Source organism: Erinaceus europaeus, chromosome 5 (genome assembly GCF_950295315.1).
Source record: "Erinaceus europaeus chromosome 5, mEriEur2.1, whole genome shotgun sequence".
NCBI classification, from domain to species: Eukaryota; Metazoa; Chordata; class Mammalia; order Eulipotyphla; family Erinaceidae; genus Erinaceus; species Erinaceus europaeus.
In genome coordinates, this window is record NC_080166.1 from 57061330 (window position 1) to 57083259 (window position 21930).

The window sequence follows — 21930 nt, forward strand, 5'->3', positions numbered from 1 at the left end:
TTATAAGATAACAAAAGTATAATTCCACATCATTCCCTCCACCAGAGATCTATGTCCCCATTCCCTCCATTGGAAGCTACAGTACTTCTCCCAAGGCCACAGATATGGGTTGACTATTATTTCTATAACTATCTATATTTATATATATTGGCCCATTTATTTTTCCATGGTCCTGTCTTCTCTTCCTTCCCAAGTCACACCTACACCTATTACTACTTCTGAATGTCCTTCCTTCCCCTCCCCCCCTTTCTGTCTCTGAGTCCTGATCCAGTTAGAGTTCAGAGCCCTCTGGTCATTTTCTCCTAGCATTTCTTCCCTCTGAGAGTATGGAGCAAAGATCATTATGGGGAGCAGAAGGTGGGGAGTTCTGACTTCTGTAATTGCTTCTCCACTGGACATGGGCATTGCTAGCTCGATCCATACCCCCAGCCTGTTTCTTTTCTTTCTTTCTTCCTTCATTCCTTTTTTTTTTCTAATTAGTGATTTAATATTTATTTACAAAATTACAAGATAGGAAGCATTGGTGGTTCAGTGGTAGAAGTCTCACCTGCCACACAAAATTACAAGATAACAGGGGCAGAGCTCTGTACTGTTCTCACCACCAGAGTTCTGAATCTCCAAGCTCTCCACTGTAAGCTACTGCAGTTCTAAGATTGTAGATATGGGTTAACTATTATTTCTACAACTATCTATTTACAATTTTTTGCTTGTTTTAAATATTTTTGTTATCTTTTTTTATTGTATAGAGACAGCCAGAAGTTTAGAAGAAGGGGTATGTAAAGAGAGTGAAAGACAGTGTGAGACACCTACAGCACTGCTTCACCACTTATGAAGCTTTTGACCCTACAGGTGGGGACCAGGAGCTTGAACCCCAGTCTTTGCGCATTGTAATATATGTGCTCAGCCAAGCACCTACACAACCTGACCCCCAACTATCTGTGTATATTTTTATATATTTGCCCCCCCTTTCCCCCTATGGCCCTATCTTCTCTTCCTTTCCAAATCACACCTACACCTGTTACTACATCCAAATGTCCCTCCCATTCCCCTCCTCTTTTTCCATGTCCTGATGGAGTTGGAGTTCAGAGCCCTCTGTTCATCTTCTGCTAACATTTTTGGGGAGTCTGAGCCAAAGATCTTCATGGGGTGCAGAAGGTGAGAGTTCTGGCTTCTGTAATTGCTTCTTTACTGGATATGGGTGTTGGCAGGTGGATCAACACCCCCAGCCTGTTTCTGTGTTTCCCTGGTAGGGCAGGGATCTGGGGAGGGGAGGTTCCAGGACACATTGGTGAGGTTGTCTGCCCAGGGAGGTCAGGATGGCATCATGGTAGCATCTGCAACTTGGTGTCTGAAAGGCAATAAGATATAAAGCAGAAGAAAATGATTAATTATCAGGAACCATCAAGGAGGAACAGAGCAAATGAGATCAGGGACCTTAGATTGGAAAGAAGAAGCGAGGAAGTCCATTTTCGGTCTGTTCTTAGGGGCCCATGACTTTGGTCATTGTTGCTGGAGCTTGAGAGCTGACATGGACCGCCTGCGCCTTTAAATCTGCTCAGCGCGCCGGGGCAACAGCGCCCCCGGCCGGCCGGGCCCTGCGGCTGCAGCTCGCCTCCCTGGCGCTCCCGCTCCGGCTGCGCGGAGAGCTCGCTCGCTGGGCCGCGGGCTGCGGGGCGGCGCGCTGGGCGGGGAGGCGCGGCCCGGCCGGGGCGAAGAAAGAGCCGGGAGGGTGTGCAGAGGAGGCGCGCCAGGTCCCGCGCCAGTGCTCGGCCGCCCCCGGGCAGTTCCCCCCCCACCCCCAGAGCTGCCGAGGGGCTGCAGCTTAGACCCCCAGTGCCTCCCGCTCCCCGGGGCGGATTTCCATAGTAACCCGCGCCTCCGCCTCCCGGACCTGAGGCATTCGGCTGCACCCTGGCTGCAGGCAAGCCGCTCCGGCTGCACCCTGGCTGCACCCACGTCGCTCAGGCTGCACCCTGGCTGCACCTCGGCTGCACCCCGTCTGCATCCCAGCCGCTCAGACTGCACCCCGCCTGCACCCCGGCTGCTCCCAAGCTGCTCCGGGTGCACCCCGCCTGCACCCCGTCTGCACCCGTCCAGGTAAAGCCCCCCCTCCCCTGCTCCCCAACACCCCCAACCCCTGCTCCCCGCTCTCGGTGCAAACTTCCTTTTGTGCACAGTTGCCCCCGCGCCACCCCGGGGAATTTGCCACCAGGCGCCCCTTCCCAGGTGTCCTCCGCCGGTCCCCTTCCCCTTCCCGCGGCGCCCTCCTACCCTCCCTCAGCGCCCCTTGTCATGGCACGTTATTTAAATAATAATAATAATAATAATAAAGATAATAAATCTACAAAAAAAAAACCACAACACTGGGTGGAGGTCCCCTCACACCTCCCACCCCCGTGCCACCACCCCTTTTTGGTTTTCTCGTCTCTGCGCACTGCTCGGCTCTCCACTCCCCCCCCCCCCCATGAGTGATGGGGCTGCGGGGGGCGAAGTCTGGGCCGGGGTGGGAGCTCGGTGCTGGGAGTGGCGGGCTATGGAAAAGAGGGGGTGGATGGGGGGCGCCGGCGGTGTGGGTGGGGGTCTGTCAGCTCCTTGTGGCGTAACCCTGGTGCCCCCAGTGTCTCCAGACCCGCGAGCCTGGGGGGGGGTGCGGGTCTGGGGGAGGTGGGGGGCCCCACTGTGTGGCTGCCAGCGCCCCCACCGCACAGCTTCCTCCTGACGACCCCCCACCCCCAAGCCTTTTCCAGGGTTTCTGGCTCTCTTCTCCCTTCTCATCTCTTTTCACTCCTCTCCACCAGCTCCATTCTTCCCACATCCCTCCTGTTTCGGGTTTTTCCTCATCCATCAACATTTTTGTGGCCCGAGTCTATTGATCTCTCTCGAATCTGCAGAAATGCATTCAGAGCTGGGCGTCCCTGTCAGGATCCCAGTTCCGCGGCTGTCTTTTTTCTCCTTTTGCTGTGAGCTGGGCATGTGTGGTTTGTAAAGGCTGCCCCTGTGTTAAATCCGTGGAAATCATCTACATAAATCAGGGTGTTTTGTTTTGTTTTGTTTTGAGAAAAAAATATCTAGTTTTATTCTGAAAAGGCTTTCTGTTTCAATGACTGACTGCTTTCCATCCTGGATATTGACTGTGAAGGGGACTTGTGAGAAAGTCCCCACCCCACCCCACCCCAGTTTATGAGGACTAGAAACTTCAGTGGCTTTGATGAACTCTCCGTGAGCCTCGTCCAGTTTTGCCCAGTCCTCACAAGCTTGTCTAACCCAGGTCCAAACTGGCTGAAGTGGTGGAAGATCAGGATAAGAGAAGAAACAGAGCCAGGAGAGGGGAGGCAGTCTTGCTGAGAGAGCTGGCCAAATCGTAGAGAAGACAGAAAAGGCATCACCACTGTGTGGAACACCTAACTAGACTCAGACTACAGTGATGAAGACAGGGAAACACAATGAAAACGGAGACTTTCTTCTCCTTCTCCTCCCTTTTTTTTCTTCTTCTTCTTCTTTTTTTTTTTTAACATGCCTATCACTGTACCAAGTAGGGAGAATCTTTTTTTTTTTTTTTTTTTTTAAGAAGAAGACCAGTCCTTCCGCAGAACCTATTCGTTCATTCTGTCTTGTTTATGGAGGGGCGTCCCCACACTGGCTTTATGTTTCTCTGAGACTTCAAATGTCTGTGTCTGTGAAAATAAAAACGCAACACAGACAAACAACCCCCAAAAGGGAGAACACAGGAGATGACTTCTATTTAAACCTGAAATGGGATTTCTACGGATTCTGTTTGTGTGTTTCTCAAAAGATGTAGGCTGGTTAGGCTGGTAAGTTGTCCCAGGTCAGACTGTTTCATGGGGGAAAAAAAATAAAGAAAAACATTTGAACATGATGATGGTCTTTCTCTGTGCGGGTGGTGTGAACAGTTTCTATGGAAAAGGATCTCAGTTTGAAAGAGAGCTTCCCCTTGCCTCCTTCCCTTTGTCTACTCAGTTTTCTTCTCCTTCTTCTCCTTCTTCTTCTTCTTCTCCTTCTTCTTTTTCTCCTCCTTCTTTTTCTTCTTCTTCTACGTCTTCTTCTTCTCCTCTTCCTCCTTCCTCCTCCTCCTCCTCCTTCCTCCTCCTCCTCCTCCTTCCTCCTCTTCCTCCTGCTCCTCCTCCTCCTCCTCCTCTTCTTCTTCTTCTTCTCCTCCTCCTCCTCCTTCTCCTCCTTCTCCTCCTCCTCCTCCTCCTTCTTCCTCCTCCTCCTTCTTCCTCCTCCTCCTTCCTCCTCCTCCTCCTCCTCCTCTTCTCCTTCTTCTTCTTCTTCTTCTCCTCCTCCTCCTCCTCCTCCTCCTCCTCCTCCTCCTCCTCCTCCTCCTCCTCCTTTCCTTCTTCTTTTAAATCCAGCTATTAAAATAGATTAAGGGTTTCTGAAGTAGCCACCAGACCAGGAAGAAGAGAGACCACAGATATGTTCCAAGTAGACATGCTGTTACCATGCCACTGCAAACTGCTGCCTTTGTGTTTGGGGCCAGTTGTGTGTCAACTGTATTTTCCTCTTCCTTCTAAAGCCATTATCTTCTCGTAAACTGAGGTTCTATATTGCCTGTTTTTAGGGGATGATTTAGGAAAGGTTTTATTTACATGCTCTGTGCATCCTTTCTTTCCTCTGTGCGCTGAACAAGGAGAGTGCTGACAGTCCTGTGTTATTGTTCTCACCTGACTCCTGATGCTGGTGGGTCCTGAACGGCCAGGTTTCTCCTGCCACATGGACAAGCTGCTCCTGGCAGGCTGCAGAGAACTTGAATGCATGGTTTGTTGCTGATGCAATGAGATGCTTCTTCTTGATTTAAGAGCTGTCAGACCTTCCTGGACATTTAACATTCTGCTGTGACTGTCCCGTTTTGTATATTGACACAGAAAGGGTCAGTATTGCCCTATATGTGTAAACCAGGATGATTTGAGGTTGAAAGCTAGGTTAGAGACCAATCATCAATGACTCTCTTTATTTATAGCACAATGAACTTGACTTTCCATCCTGGCGATTGCATCTATCTATTTAATGAAAGGTCAGTGGTCATTTGTTTTATAGTATGTTTATAGTAGGAAAAGAAAAATCCCCAAGTTTACTTACCTCAGGTCCTCATTCTCATGCACAAGGATTAAGTAATGTTTTTGACCTGCCATCTTTATAGGCCTTATTGCTGATTCCGTTAATTCCCAGGAAGAGATGTTATTTCTGAAACTGGTACAAGGTAAGACATCGCTCAAGTCCTCAGCAGGGCTCTAAGTGACTCATCCTTGTAACCCATGGCAACAGGAAATGTTTGTCCTGGGAGCAGGCTGAAGTGTGGACCCAGAGCCACACTTGGTGATTATCTGGGGAACTTGACTTGAAAGGAGTGAGTGTGGGGGGGTCAGGCGATAGCGCAGCGGTTAAACGGCACATGGTGCAAAGCGCAAGGACCAGTGCAAAGCACAAGGACCGGTGCAAGGATCCTGGTTCGAGCCCCAGGCTCCCCACCTGCAGGGGAGTCGCTTCACAGGCGGTGAAGCAGGTCTGCAGGTGTCTGTCTTTCTCTCCCCCTCTTTGTCTTCCCCTCCTCTCTCCATTTCTCTCTGTCCTAGCCAACAACAATGACATCAATAACAACGATAACCAACAAGGGCAACAAAAGGGAAAAAATGGTCTCCAGGAGTAGTGGATTTGTAGTGCAGGCACTGAGCCCCAGCAATAACTCTGGAGGCAAAAAAAAAAAAGAAAGAAAGAAAGAAAGAAAGGAGTGAGTGCACTGGTTCCTTGGTACAGATAGATTTTAGTCTGTTTGTTTTTCACCAGAGCACTGCTCAGCTCTGGTTTATGCAGGTGCAGGGGATTGAACCTGGGACTTTGGAGCCTCAGGGATGACAATCTCTGCTTAATCATTATGCTACATACACCATTTTTTCTTCCTTTTTCCATGTCTCTCTCTCTCTCTTTTTTTGCCTCCAGGGTTATTGCTGGGTCTCAGTGCCTACACTATGAATCCACTGCTCCTGGAGGCCATTTTTTCCATTTTGTTGCCCTTGCTGTTATTACTAAGTTGTGGTTGTTATTATTATTGTTATTGTTGTTGTTGGATAGGACAGAGAGAAATGGAGAGAGGAGAGGAAGACAGAGAGGGAGAGAGAAAAATAGACACCTGCAAACCTGCTTCACTGCTCATGAAACGACCCTCCTGCAGGTAGGGAGCTGGGAGCTCGAACCGGGATTCTTGAGCCAGTCCTTGTGCTTTGTGTTATGTGTGCTTAACCCTCCTGGCCCCCTCTTTTTTCTCTTTTTTACACAGGGCACTGTTTAGCTGTGGTTTGTGGTGGTTTGGGTGAGTGAACCTGGAACTTTGGAGCCTCAGGCATGAGAGTCTCCTTGTATCACTATTGTGTTACCCCCCCCCCCCCCCAGGATCCTGACTTTCTGATTTTATTTAGAAGCGTGAAAGTTCAGGCCTGCCTTTTCCATATCTCCTAGCTCCCCATTTAATCAAGGTGTGCTTGAACATTCTCAGAAAACATAAATTTCACATTACTCCTTTCTTTTTTTCTTTTTTTTTTTTAGTAGAGATTGTAGGGGCTGGGGGGTGGTGCACTGGATTGAGTTCACATGTTACAATGAGCAAGGACCCAGGTTCCAGCCCCAGGTCCCCACCTGCAAGGGGGAAGCCTCACCCAGTGATGACTTGTGCTGTTAGTATCTCTGGATCCTCTCTTTTCCTCCAGCCTTCTCAGTCTCTCTCTGTTTTTATCCAATAAATAAATCAATAATTATAAAGATTAAAAATATAGAGATGATAGAGAGATGTGTGCAAGGTTCCAGCTGGTCTGTAAGTGGCATGACTAGCAAAGCCAACACAGGAAGTGACATCATTATATATGGTGTGGAGGAACAAGAGGCCCAGGTACGGTTTCTGCCTGTCACTGAATAACACCCTTGTTCTTTTTTTTTTTTTTTAATAAATATTTTTTTAACATTTATTCTTTTTTTTATTGTTGTCATTGATGTTGTCATTGTCAGATAGGACAGAGAGAAATGGAGAGAGGAGGGGAAGACAGAGAGGGGAAGAGAAAGAGAGACACCTGCAGACCTGCTTCACCACCTGTGAAGCAACTCCCTTGAATGTAGGGAGCCGAGGGCTCGAACTGGGATCCTTAGGCCAGTCCTTGTGCGTTGCACCACCTGCGCTTAACCCACTGTGCTACCGCCTGACTCCCAACACCTTTGTTCTTGAAGTAGCTTCCCTTTTCATTGAGACCACTTTGTTGTGTTTCCTCCAGAAAAAAAAAACAAAAACTTTTTTTTTTTTTTTTGCCATGATAATCTCATGCCTTTTTAAATTCTCATCATCTGTCTGTATTTCAGTCACATATGTTGCAGTGGTGGGCACGACATAGACAAGACTTTAAAGACTTTTTTTCCTAGTCTTTTATTTATTTATTATTGGGTAGAGACAGAAATTGAGATAGAGAGGGAGAGAGACAGAGAGAGACACCTGCAGCCCAGCTTTACCTCTCGGGAACCTTTCCCCCTACAGCTGGAGACCAGGGGGTTTGAACCCGGGTCCTTGCACACTTGTACCACCACCTGGCCGTAGACAAGACTTCTGAATAGTGAGAGAGGAAATCTTTTTTTTTTCAATTTCTTAAAAAAACCATTTTTGTGCCACTGATTGGTGTGTAATGATGCTAAATCATTCCTTCCATCCAGGAAAAGGCATATCTGTTATCAATATTATCATATATTGCATGGCTGAGAGGTGGTCGTCGATGTCGACGCTGTGACTGATCTATGCATAACTGAATAATCTTAGCAGCTATCGGGCCCTTTTCCTGACAGGAAATGCAAGTGAGAAATAAATTCCCCCTCACCTGAAAAAAAAAAAAAACTACTTAAAATCTTCTCCCCCCACCTTTCCTGTTTTATAAGGAAACATACATTTTTTGTAATGTGAAGTGGACCTCAGGGTATGACAAAACAAAATCGCCAGGGCCATCCTTCTGCTTAGACTTCCATTTTTTTTTTCTCCTGAGTTTGACTGTCAACAGACATCTGCTAAGAGCCTCCAGTGAAGCTATTTTTCGTCTTTCTACTCTGTACCAGACAAAAGTCTCAGGACAGGCATCACAGGGGTGTTGATGTTGAATTTAATGCATCATTAAAGTTTGTTATGCAACTCAGTGGTTTTATAGTGGGGGGGAGGTGTGAACCCCAGGACGTTACCATTATATGCATTTACTGTTCTCTCCCCCCACCACACCACAACACACCCATTTAAAATAAGATTTACAAGTCTATGAGAAAGTAGCCTAGCCCCTACAATGACTTTTTATTGTTTTATTTATTTATTTTCACCAGAGCACTGCTCAGCTCTGGTTGATGGTGGTGTGGGGGATTGAACCTGGGACTTTGGAGCCTCAGGCATAAGAGTCTCTTTGCATAAGCGTTATGCTATCTACCCCCCCATCCCCTTATAACAACTCTGAAAACAGCAACAACGGCATATTCCTATGAAGACAGCTGTACTGTTTATAGGGTGAGGTGTATCTGCTAATCTCAGTAGCGTTCCTACAGAGAGGGAGAGGGAGGTGTTAGGATGTGGTGACTTGTGTTTGTTTTGCAGAAGTATTTTAGCTAATGGGGACCTAGTGCTATTAAAGTTTGGAAATATAGCCAGGATCATTTTTGTCTTTAGAAGTGAAAATGATTTTTTCTTTTTTTTGCCTTCAGGGTTCTCACTAGGGCTCTATGCCAGCACTACGAACCCACTGCTCCTGGAGACCATTTTTTATTGCATAGAAGGCAGAGAGACTGAGAGGAGAGGGAGACAGAGAGGGAGGGAGAGACAGAGAGACACTTTCGGACCTGCTTCACCGCTTGTGAAGCGCCTCCCCCCATACCCTGCAGGTGGGGAGCTGGGGCCTCGAACCGGGGTTCTTGCATGCATGGGTCCTTGCACCTAGTCCTATGTGTACTTAACCAGGTGCACCATTGCCGGGCCCCTGAAAGTGAATATTTTGACCAGAAGTGATTTTATCACATTTCAAGGCAGAGTCCAGAGAGACTCGGAACAAATAGAGGTCTTCCCTGCCTCTCGTGTTTAGTGTGCTATAGATATCTGCAGAAGCGTGGACCTTACAGCTGGCATCATGGAAATCCACCACCTTACTTGGTAACTGTGGACATGACACTGAGGACAAAGTGACATCTTTTTGTATGCTAATCTTGCAAATACAAATGTGACCATAAAATGATAACTTTTGGGAATGTTTTTATTTTTTAAATCATTCTTTTTATTTATTTATCTTTTATTTCATTTATTATTGGATAGAGACAGAGAAATTGAGAGAGTCAGAGAGGGGGAGAGAGACAGAGAGTCACCTGCAGACCTGCTTCATGGCTTGTGAAGCTTCCTCCCCCTCCACCCCCCGCAGGTGGGGACTAGGGGCTTGAACCTAGGTCCTCTCTACTGTAATGTGTGTTCAACCAGATACATCACTGCCTGGCCCCAGAATGTCTTTTTCAAACAAAAGAAACATGTTACTGAACACCTTCTGCTTTAACATTATTGAAGTAAGGTCAAACATGGTGGCTGCCCGATTTTTATTATAAATCCATTAAACCAGAACAGCTCAGCAGTTAAAGAGGCAGCATCTGGGGGCCAGGCAGTGGCACACCTAGTTAAGTGCACACAGCACAATGCACAAGGACCCAGGTTCAAGCCCCTGATCTCCTCCTACAGGGGGGAAGCTTCACTTTGGTGACACAGGGCTGCGGGTGTTTTTCTTTCTCTCTCCCTCTCTCTCTCTCCCCCTCTCTTCTCACTTTTTCTATCTCCACTCATAATAAGTAAATGAAAATATTTTTTAAAAAGCAGTGTCTGAAGTTTGAATCTCAAGTCTGCCTTTTTTTTTTTTTTTTTGCTATGTAGACCAGCTTTATGTTTTTTTAAAATTCCCTTTTGTTGCCCTGGTTGTTTTATTATTGTAGTCATTATTATTGTTGTTATTGATGTCATCATTGTTGGATAGGACAGAGAGAAATGGAGAGAGGAGGGGAAGACAGAGAGGGGGAGAGAAAGAGAGTCACCTGCAGACCTGCTTCACCACCTGTAAAGTGACTCCCCTGCAGGTGGGGAGCCAGGGGCTGGAACCGGGATCTTTACTCCGGTCCTTGTGCTTTGCACCACCTGCGTTTAACCCGCTGTGCTACCGCCCAACTCCCTGTTTTGTTTTTTTTTTTAATCTTGCTATTAATTTAATTTGGGGTGTTGAGAATTGAACCCAGGGCCTCTTATATGGGAAGTATGTATTCTACTGCGGAGTTATATCCCTGACCCTAGATGTTTCTTCATCTAGGTCTCAGATTTTCATCTTTAAAATAGTTGTTAAGAGGGGCTTTTGTGAACATTGCTTCAAAGACTGGATCAACATATGTGCTAGCTAAAGAAATAATTCACTTGGTGAGTGTGCTGTGTTGCCATGTCCACAGCCCAGGTTAGAGCTTTGCCCTCACCGCTAAGACTTTTGAGGGAGGCTACAGTACTGTGGTCTCTTTCACTCTCTCTCTCTTTGTCTTTCTCCAAAATTAATAATAATAATAATAATAATAATAATAATAATAAAAAATGTTCACATGGTATTTAGGAGAGCTTCTGGGGTGTAACAAGTAGACACTCTTATTAAGTGCTGTTACTGCTCTTTTTGAAATTATCTGGTGAGTTCTTTTTCTATTTACGTTTATTATGAACTGTGCCCGGCCCCCCTCCACCTCCCTGTCCATCTTGGGTTTTCCCTGTAATCTCAGATGGAAAGCCAGGGAATTCCGTGTGTGTGTGTGTGTGTGTGTGTGTGTGTGTGTGTGTGTGTGTGTGTGTCTGTGTGTGTGTGTCTGTGTGTGTGTGTGGCTTGTTTTCCTTCCTGACTCCATCCTTCTAGTCTGCACAACACTTATTTCAACCTCCCTTCAAATGTACAATATCCAAATGATCCGTGCATTTTTCTCTCAGAAAATTAATCTGAGTCCAGATGAGCCCTAGTAATGTAGTACTGTTCATTTGCAAGCTGCAAGTCTAATTAGCCCTCATTCAGGCCTGGCACTATAAGCTTTTGTTTAAGAAGTTGGCTGAATAATTTACTATTTCTATCTTTCTTTCTACCTTTCTTTCTTTCTTTCTTTCTTTCTTTTTCTTTCTTTCTTTCTTTCTATCTTTTTCTCTCTTTCTCTCCCTTTCTTCCTTTCTTTCTTCCTTATGTTTTTTATTATGTTATTACTTGTTCTTCACTGCTCCAGCCTGACTTTTTCAGACAGAGACACGGAGACAGAGGGAAGGGGACCATGGCATTAGGACTTTTGCAGTGCGGTGGGGGCGGGCCATGAGCCCGAGATTTGCATATAACAAAAGCCAGTCATCCAAGTGAACTATCCGACCCGTCCTAATTCCCTCTCTCTCTCTCTCTCCCTCTCCTCCTTCCTTCCTTCCTGACTCCCCCCCCCCCTTTTTTTATGTGAAGCCACTTGTGGTATTTATGATGAAAAGATGTCATCTGTTCAAATAAGTAGTACTTCGTTTTCAGTTCTTTTTAATCTTTAATTCAAATCTTGAATTTGAATATTAAGAACTATTGAATTGTTAGGTACCTTCTTTGCATAGTAGATGGATGTTTTCAGCTGTAAAATAAAAGTGTTATATTCATATACATTTTATTTTATTTTTTTTATTTTGCCTTCAGGCTTATTGCTGGAACTTGGTGCCCGCACTATGAACCCACTGCTCTTGGTGGCCATTTTTTTCCATTTTGTTGAATAGGACAGAGAACAATTGAGAGGGGAGGGGGAGACAGAGAGGGGAGAGGCAGAGAGACACTGGCAGCCCTCCTTTACTGCTTGTGAAGCCTTCCCCTTCTTGAAGTGTCCTCTCTGCAGGTAGGATGCAGGGGGGGCGGGGCTGGAAGCCAGATCCTTGCTGGTGTCCTGGCCCTTAGTATTATGTTTGTGCTTCACTGGTTGCTCCACAGCCTGGCCCCCTAATCATGTGCTTTTTAAACGTTTCTTTTTATTATGGAAAGCTCTGAATGAACAGCAGAGTGAGGAGGACAAATAGTGGATTCTTAGGGACCCATCAGTTAGCTTCAACAAGTTAGGTGAACCTCTTAAAATCCTTCTGGATTCTGCAATTCTCTGTCCGAGCACCATTTTCTATCACTCTGTTTCGAGGGATCCACAGTATATGTTCTGGAAATAATATTGATATTGCTACCAAACTTAGAGCACTGTCAATATTGACTAATACTAAAATGATAGCGCTATTACATTCTTAACACTGATCGTTGAATGGCTGGCCAGTGAAATTGTTTCCAGGAAATGAGCCACAGCGGAATAGGCTGTGGGTGGGGGCTGGAGATGCTGTGTCCAGCTTCACTTCGTTGCAGCATATAAACCCTTCCCTGAGACTAGCTGGTCTGGTGACATGTTATCTTTTTTTTTTTTTCCTCCGCCAGGGAGCTGGACTGGAACCAGGGTTGAGTGTAATGCAGGAGCTTACTAAGCGAGCTGTTTTGCTGCCCAGACATACATGAGAGTAGAAGATACACTATCTCTTCTTAACTTAGCTTCCCAGAAAGTCAGCCTCTGTCCATCCTTACTTTGGGCAATTTGCCTGTTAAAATTTAATTATTTTGGAATCTTAAAAGGTAGTATGGGGCCAGGCAGTGGTTAAGCAACACATTACAGTGCACCAGGATCTGGGTTGAAGCCCCCGATCCCCACCAGCAGGGGAGGGGGGAAGCTTCATGAGTGGTGAAGCAGGGTTGCAGGTGTCTCTCTGTCTCTCTCCCTCTCTCTCTCCCCCTCCTCTCTTGATTTCTCTCTGTCTCTATCCGTCTCCATCTCCCCCCTTCTCAATTTCTCTCTGTCTCTATCTAACAAATAAAATAAAACTTTAATAAAACAACCTAACAAAAACAGGAAAGATAGTATGGAGTGAAGCATGTGTTGAAGACTGGATTATGTTTTGGTTTATGTTTGGGCAAACTTTGAGATAAGAATCACAGTTTGCCTTCAAGTCAGCTTCCATTAATATCCACACACTCCCACCATCAGCATACTCAGCAAAACAACAACAACAAAACAATTGTCACCTGGGCTTTCTTTGTCACAGAATCTTCTTTTATTATTTACCAATTTATAAAATACCCCCAATAAACATTCTGCCAATGAGGCTTGGCAGTCTGTTCCTAGTGGAACCATTCTTCCTGAATTTCTACTTTGGTCTTTAGTGTCTATATTGCTATGGTTTCCCTTCTGAAACGTGATCCTGGGCTATATGGATCAGGCATTCTTTCTCTCTCTCTCTCCCCCCTCCCCCTCCCCCTCCTCTCCCCCTCTCCTCTCCCTGTCTCTCTCTTTCCTGCAGGGATAACACCGGGGCTTGCTAGCAGCACTACAAATCCACTGCTCTTGGTGGCCGTTTTTTTTCCATTTTATTGCACAAGACTGAGAAATTGAGAGAGGAGAGGGAGATAGAGAGAGAGAAAGAGAAAGAGAGACACCTGCAGACTTGCTTCACTGCTTGTGAAGCAGCCCCCCCCCCCCCTTGAACGTGGGAAGGAGTGTCTCAAACCAGGCTACTTGCACAGGTCCTTTCACTATGTGCTTAACCAGGTGCATCACTACCTGGCCCCTTTTTTCCCCCTCATTGTTAATACCCATTTTTTTAGATGTCTTTAAGATTGTAATTTGTCATGGGTTGGATAGATTGAGTATAAGTGAAAAGGTGTCCTAAATTCCTGCAGATAAAAACAGCTTGATTCAGGCTGTCTGAAAAGGACAGTAATCTCTCTGTTTTACTGGATGAATTTGTTCTATTTTTTTTTCCTAATAGTTTATTGTTTTCTTAAAATTTATTTTATTTACTCCCTTTTGCTGCCCTTGTTTTATTGCTGTAGTTATTGCTGTTGCTATTGATGTCGTTGTTGTTGGATAGGACAGAGAGAAACGGAGAGAGGAGGGGAAGACAGAGAGGGGGAGAGAAAGACAGACACATGCAGACCTGCTTCACCACCTGTGAAGCGACTCCCCTGCAGGTGGGGAGCCGGGGGCTCGAACTGGGATCCTCATACTGGTCCTTGCGCTTTGTGCCACATGTGCTTAACCTGCTGCGCTACCTACCGCCCGACTCCTAAATTTGTTCTATCTTTATAAGATTACTTCTTCATAAAAATGAGAAAGGGGTGTATCTTTAATATTTATAAGTATAACCTAGGACCCATACAAAATACTAAGAAGTGGTTGAGTTTTTTCTTTTTTTTTTTTATGTTTGTTTGAGTGTGCGTGTGTGTTACCAAATCCTTTTCACAAATGAAACAGTAGCCTTTGGGTTTGAAACAGTGAGGCTGTAATACTTTGGCACAAAAGGGGCCAGGTGGTGGCACACCTGGTTGAATGCTCCCATGGTCACATTATAGTGAACAAAAACTGGGAACAAAAACTTGTCAAGATCGGGGTCCCCACCTGCAGGGTAGAAAGCTTCACAAGTGGTAAAGCAGGACTACCAGTGTCCCTCTTTCTCTCTACCACCACGCCTCCCTAATTTTTTCTCTGGCCCTATTCAATAATAGATAAAAAAATAATAATACTGTGGCTGCCCTGTTAGGTGGAGTAACTAATAGAGTTCTTGCCCCCAAGACTTTTTTTTTTTTTTTTTTTTTTTTTATAAAGATTTACTGCTCTCTTGATGAAGAAAAGCTATGATATTGTTCTCCGGCCTAGGCCAATATCATGTTCTCTGGGAATTGAAATTGATTTTTGTATGTTTGTGTGTGTATCTGTGTGTGTGGGGGTGTATTCTTCACAAATACATTTGCTATTAGAAGGAACATCACCTGAGAGAACTCAGAAACGCCAATAGGAAGTCATGTGGAAATGAGTTTTTCAAACCTCACAAATGGGTTGTATTACAGGCCTCAGGAGAAAAGTTCATGAAGACGAGTCCTACCTCTGGAGGGTAAACAACACAGATCCAATCTTTCTGTCCTTTGTGAACTGTGTGGAATCTCAACCAGGCCTGGTGGCCTGTGAGGAAAAGAAGCTATGGCAGACACATAGAGTCTCTTGAGTATTTTCTTTTTCTTTCTTCTTTTTTTTAAATTTATTTTTCCTTTTGTTGCCCTTGTTGTTTTTCATTGTTGTAGTTATTATTGTTGTTGTTAGATAAGACAGAGAGCAATGGAGAGAGGAGGGGAAGGCAGAAGGGGAAGAGAAAGACAGACACCTGCAGACCCGCTTCACCATTCGTGAAGGCTCCCCACCATGGGGAGCCTGGGGCTCGAACCGGGATCTTTACACTTGTCCTTGTGCTTCGCGCCACGTGCGCTTAACCCGCTGCGCTACCATGGGACTGACCTTTGGAACTCACGCACGGGGTCATTTGCTGGGCATTGTGCTCTCTCTCTTATACTTACTTTGAGCACTTTGTACACTTCTTATTACATTAATTGGCTCCACAAAGCAAACGCAAGTTTTAAACCAAAATAAAGTGTATAGCTATCATATCAATCAGCTCTCCACTGTGAAGAAGCTGACGGGGTACAGATACAAGTATATTGCCAGAAGGTACCCTGGAGGGTGTTGGGATGTTTCTAGCTAAAATGATTAGTTTTTAGACTGTTTTTCCCTCCGTTTATTTATTATTTTGTGCTTTAGAATAGTCTCATAATTTTTTATTAGTGATTTAATGATGAGGAACAAGATTGTAAGATCACAGGGGTACAATTCCATACACTTCCCACCACCAGAGTTCCCTGTCCCATCCCCTCCATCGTCCGATTCCCCATTCTTTACCCCTCTGGGAGTATGGACCCAAATTTTTTATGGGGAGCAGAAGGTGGGAGGTCTGGCTTCTGTAATTGCTTCTCTGCTGGACATGGGTGTTGGCAGGTGGATCCACACCCACAGCCTGTTTCTGACTTTCCCTAGTGGGGCAGGGCTCTGGGGAGATGGGGTTCCAGGACACATTGGTGAGGTCGTCTGCTCAGAGAAGTCAGGATGGTGTCATAGCAGCATCTGTAGCTTGGTGGCAAAAAGGTGATAAGATATAAAGCAAATTTTTCAATAAATAGAAACCCAAAGGTAGAAATAGAGCAGATGAGATAAGGGGTCTTCGTGTGGGAAGAAGCTAGAGAGTCTATTTTGGTCTGTTCCAAGGGGCCCATGACTTTGGTCATTTTTGCCCAAATCTATGCTCTACAGCTTTATGGGCAAGTCATGTTGGGCTTGAATTATGGTCCTATAATGGACAGTCCTCCTGAGTTCTCCACTGTTAATGAATGCTAATGCTCGTTTGAAGGCTGCCCACATACGGCCTCAGTCACCACAAAGGCTTATGTGATAAAATCTTGGTAGCATCACAGGAAACTGTGACCACTTACCATAACCCCCCAACAAACTAATAATGTCTGTTTAGGGCAGATTTCCTGTATGGTATATATCTGTATTATACTTTGAAAAGATATATATTTTTTCTTTCTTTTTAAAAATATTTATTTATTCATTTTCCCTTTTTGCTGCCCTTGTTTTATTTTTGTAGTTAGTATTGTTGTTGTTGTTATTGGATAGGACAGAGAGAAATGGAGAGAGGAGGGGGAGACAGAGAGGTGGAGAGAAAGACAGACACCCACATACCTGCTTCACAGCCTGTGAAGCAACTCCCCTGCAGGTGGGGAGCCGGGGGCTTGAACCAGGACCTTTACATGGGTCCTTGTGCTTTGCGCCACCTGTCCTTAACCATTGTGCTACTATCTGACTCCCTCTTTCTTTTTCTTTTTTTTTTTTTCCGTCACCAAGGACTCACTGTCCTAGGGTGACTTTTTTTAGATAGAGACAGAGATGGGGTGCAGTTGTTTGACCACACACATCACAGTGCTCAAGGACCCAGGTTCAAGCCCCTGGTCCCCACCTGCAAGGGGAAAGCTTCAGGAGTGGTGAAGCAGGGCTGCAGGTGTCTCTCTGTCTCTCTCCTTCTCTATCTCCCCCCTCTCAATTTCTGGCTGTCTCTATCAAGTCATAAATAAATAAAAAGATAAAAGAGAGTGAGAGGGGCCTGGGTAAGCACACATGTTACAGTGCACAAGGACCCACGTTTAAGCCCCTGGTCCCCACCTGCAGGGGGAAAACTTCACAAGTGGTAAAGCAGGGCTGCAGGTGTCTCTCTCCCTATCTCTCCCTCCCCTTTCAACTTCTGTCTCGATCCTATAATAAATAAACAAATAAATATAAAAAAGCTCTTTTAAAAGGAAATGAGAGACAGAGTTAAAGAGGCAGAGAGGGACAAGAACTAGAGCACCGAAGCTTCCTTCAGCCCTGGAAATATAAGTATAAATATATTTCTGCTCTAGCTGCCTGTTTCTGTCTGTCTGTCTGTCTGTCTGCCTGTCTGTCTTGTCTGTCTGTAGACATCTACTTCTGACATGTTCTGGTTCTCCTTCTGTTTGGGATAAGTAGGAGCTCAGAGAGGAAGAAATGGAGAGAGGAGGGGAAGACAGAGAGTGGGAGAGAAAGACAGACACCTGCAGACCTGCTTCACCGCTTGTGAGGTGACTCCCCTGCAGGTGGGGAGCCGGGGGGCTCAGAACCGGGATCCTTGTGCTTGGCGCCACCTGCGCTTAACCAGCTGCGCTCCCACCCAACTCCTTTTTAAAAAAATTTTTTTTAAATTTATTGGTGCATAGAGACAGAAAGAAATTGAAAGGGGATAGGGAGATAGAGAGGGAAAGAGTTAGGGAGACACCGGCAGCCCTGTTTCACTGCTCCTGAAGCTTTCCCTCCTGAAGGTGGGGACTGGGGACTTGAACCCAGATCCTTGCATACTTTTTTCTTCTTCTTTTTTAAAATTTTATTTATTTATTTATTTATTTATTTGCCTTTGTTGGGGATTAGTGTTTTACATTTGACAGTAAATACCATAGTTTGTACATGCATGGCGTTTCTCGGTTTTCCATATAACAATACAACCCCCACTAGGTCCTCTGTCATCCTATTCCTCCTTGTAAACTTTATGTGTGCATTTAACCAGGTGAACCACCTCCTGGCCCCCATTTTTTTCTTTAAACCAGATCACTGCTGACCTCTGGCATATGGTGGTTGGTGTTGGGGACTGAACCTCAGACCATGAAGCCTCAGGTTGAAAGTCTTCTGCATAACCACTGTGCTATCTCCCACCTCTCCTTACTCAGCTGTAAGAAATGATGAAGTCTTCTCTTTGGCTACAACTTGGATGGAACTTCAAGGAATCATACTAACTGAAATGAACTAGCAAGAGGAGGGTAGATGCTAAATAAGCTCATTCATAGGTGGGCTTTAAAAAAGAAAGAAAGAAAGAGAGAAAGTAAGTAAGTAAGTAAGTAAGTAAGTGAGTAAGTAAGTAAGTTCTGGGTGAAGCTTCTGTTAGCTAAAGCCTCGTAGAGCTGATCCCAGCACTTGTAAATGGGGAGGCACGCAGGAGGGTGGAGACACCCAGGGTTTTATGGAGAAGGGACATGGCATGTCGGCGAAGGGTGTGGTGTGCTGACACCTATCATGGGGAGATAAGAAACTGTATCTCTGGGTCACTGAAATTAGTTCCCTTGGCTAGTGTGCTGCTTTGCCAAGTTCGAGATCCAGGTTTGAACCCGGCCCCCAGTGCATTGAAAACTTTTTCTCCTGTTTCTTCTTCTCCTTTTCTCATTCTTATTCTCTTTCTCCTCCTTCTTATTCTTCCCTCTCCCTCTTTATTTCTCCTCCTCCTCCTTCTCCATCATCTTCTCCTCCTCTCCTCTTCCTTCTTCTTATTCTTCCTCTTCTCTCTATCCCTGCCTCTCTGTATCTAAAAAAAAAAAAAGAAACAAAGAAAGGAAGGAAGTGTACCTATGTGACAATAGTCTGTAAATCAATATTGCCACAATAAAGTGATCTGAGAATAAAAAAAAAAAAAGGAACAAATTCTTTGAAAAGCATATAGAGGACAGAGAGGTTCCTAGGGGAGGGAGAGGGAGATATAACAGTTTGGATCAATCTAAAATAAGAGACGATATTTTATCTGAAACTTCAGGGCAGAAGAAATATTTCCAAGTTTAGACTTTTTAATATTTAAAAAATTTCATATGTATATATTATATATGCCATGTAACTGTTCGAGTGTGTTTTGCATCAACACCTCTTGAATCATGTATGAAGATTTTTTGTAGAACACATAAAATATCTGAATAGTTTGAATCCTAAACAGAATAACAACTTCCCCGTCCTACATCTCTACATCTAGACTTCATAACCTATGAATGCGTTGTTTTATCAGGCTTTTTTTTTTTTTTCCATCAGGGTTGTTGCTGAGTCTTGGTACCTGCATTATGAAACCACTGTTTTTGGCCACCATTTTTATTACATAGGACAGAGAGAGAGAAATTAAAAGATGAGGGAGAGGTAGAAAGGAAGAGAGAGAGAGAAAGATAGATATCTCTCCCTCAGGTTTTTTTTTCTTCCCAGAACACTGCTCAGCTCTGGCTTATGGTGGTGCAGAGGATTGAACCTATGATAGTCTTATGTAACCATTATGCTGTCTCTCCTGCCCCCAAATGTGTTGTGTAGATGGCAAAGGGACCTTTCCTTGGTGATTAAAGTTTATTTTTTAATTATCTTTATTTGTTGCATAGAGACAGTCAGAAATTGAGAGAGAAGAGGGAGAGAGAGGGAGAAAGACAGAGAGACACCTACAGCCCTGCGTCACCCTAGCTTTCCTCCTGCAGTTGGGGACCAGGGGTTTGAACCTGGGAACCCGGGTCCTTGTGCACTGTAACATGTGTGCTCAGCTTCCTAGCTGCCAGAGGCCCTCGCTTATCTGGTTGCACCATCAGAACAAAGGACCGCCTCCCGGCCACACAGTGCATGATGACCACTTCGTGAGCTGTGCCTGCGTACAGATATTAAGTAAGGAGGGGGCTGTTGGGTTGGCTGTGTGTTTTATGAATTGTGTGATCTTTCTATGGCATCGAAAGTAAGTAAAAGTTATTGTTTTACTCCAATACGCTCTCTGAGTGTGTCCTTTGCTCAAATTCCTTTGTTCACGACTGAGTTCCATCCAGGCAGATAGAGGCTGTATTTTCACACCTAGGCCCCAGTGTTTCAGTTTCCCTCCGATTATGCTTAAGATGGCGAAGTGCTTACCCACCAAGGTCACAGAGTGGTCATGTGGGGCATTTGTGTAACTCTTGGCCAAGTCCTTGTGAAGCTAAAGCAATTTCCTGCTCTCCAGCCACAAGTGTTATTAGTCAGGCAGGAGCAGGGGACCCGGCCCTTAGCCCTCTTTAGTTTGAGAGCCAATCTAATTGCTTGTGTCTGTCCTTGAAGCCAGAGGCCATACACATTACACTGCACAAGGAACTAGGTTCAAGCCCCTGGTTCCTACCTGCAAGGGGAAAGCTTCCTGAGTGATGAAGCAGGGATGCAGGTGTCTTTCTGTCTCTCCAATTCCCCTCTGAATTTCTCTTTGTCTCTAGTAATAAATAAATAAATAAATAAATAAATAAATAAATAAAAAGATTAAAAATAAAAAAGGAAAGAAGGTAGGTAGGTCAGAGAGATGCTATTTTTTTATTGATTTAATAATGATTGACCAGATTGTGGGATAAGAGGGGTACAGTTCTACAGTTCTCACTACCAGAGTTCTGCATCCCGTCCCCTCCATTGGAAGCTTCCCTATTCTTTATCCCTCTGGGCGGATGGACCAAAATTATTTATGAGGTGCATAAGGTGGGAGTTCTGGCTTCAGTAATTGCTTCTCCACTGGACATGGGTGTTGGCAGGTGGATCCACGCCCACAGCCTATTTCTGTCTTTCCGTAGTGGGATGGGGCTCTAGGGAGATAGGGTTTCAGGACACATTGGTCAGGTTGTCTGCCCAGGTAAGTCAGGATGGGGTTATGCTAGTGTTTGCAACTTGGTGGCTGAAAAACTTCAAGATATAAGGCAGGACAAATTGTTTAATAAGTAGGAACCCAAAGGTAGGAATAGAGCAGATCAAATTAGGGATCTTCGTGTGGAAAGAAGCTAGGAAGTGGATCGGGTGGTAGTGCAGCGGGTTAAACACACATGGCATGAACCACAAGGACCAGTGTAAGGATCCCAGTTTGAGCCCCCGGCTCCTCACCTGCAGGGGAGTCACTTCACATGTATTTATTTTAAAAATTATTATTATTAATTGGATGGGACAGAGAAATTGAGAGGGAGGCGGCAGGGTGGTGGCACAGCTGGTTAAGCACACATATTACAGTTCTCGAGGACCCAGGTTCAAGCCCCTGGTCCCCACCTGCAGGGGGGAAAGCTTCACAAGTGGTGAAGCAGGGCTGCAGGTGTCTCTCTCTGTCTTCTTCCTCTCTTTCTCTTTTATCTTTAATTATTTATTGAATAGAGACAGCCAGAAATCAAGAAGGGGGAGATAGAGAAGGGAGAGAGAGAGACACCTGCAGTACTATTTCACCACTTGCAAGGATTTCTCCCTGTAGGTGGGGACCAGGGGCTCGAACCTGGGTCCTTGCTCATTGTAACAGGTGCGCTCGACCAAGTGTGCCACCACACACTAGGTTCTATTGGTTGTGTGGTTTTGCAATGTTTGAAATTAGCCTGCGCTTTGCTTTGAGTGGATCCCACTTTTTTTGCTAGGTTTGAAATGATTGGATTCCACGTTTTCTATAGCATATTATTAGATATAGATTGATAAGGTGATGCATTCCCCCTCCCTGAGTGTATTCAGAAATCCTATAAATTGTGTGGTTTAAGCCCTGTTCGGGGTCGAGCCTGGTGGACTGCTGTCAGTCACCACTCAGCCCAGATTCGAATTCGTGAATAAACATCTTTTGCTTCCTTGCAGTGGATGGTGGTTTGATTTTGCTCGCTAACAAAATGGAGA

At 45.1% G+C, this 21930-nt stretch overlaps 1 protein-coding gene across 1 annotated transcript in view; it reads left to right on the forward strand.

Moving 5' to 3' along the window:
* Window positions 1-1669: 1669 nt before the first annotated feature.
* The window catches only part of NAV3 (neuron navigator 3), a 666403-nt gene continuing 646142 nt past the window's right edge, over window positions 1670-21930 (forward strand). The window contains exon 1 of the mRNA XM_060191355.1: window positions 1670-2097. The gene's annotated coding sequence lies outside the window, so the exon portion shown is untranslated. The remainder of the gene's footprint in view (window positions 2098-21930) is intronic.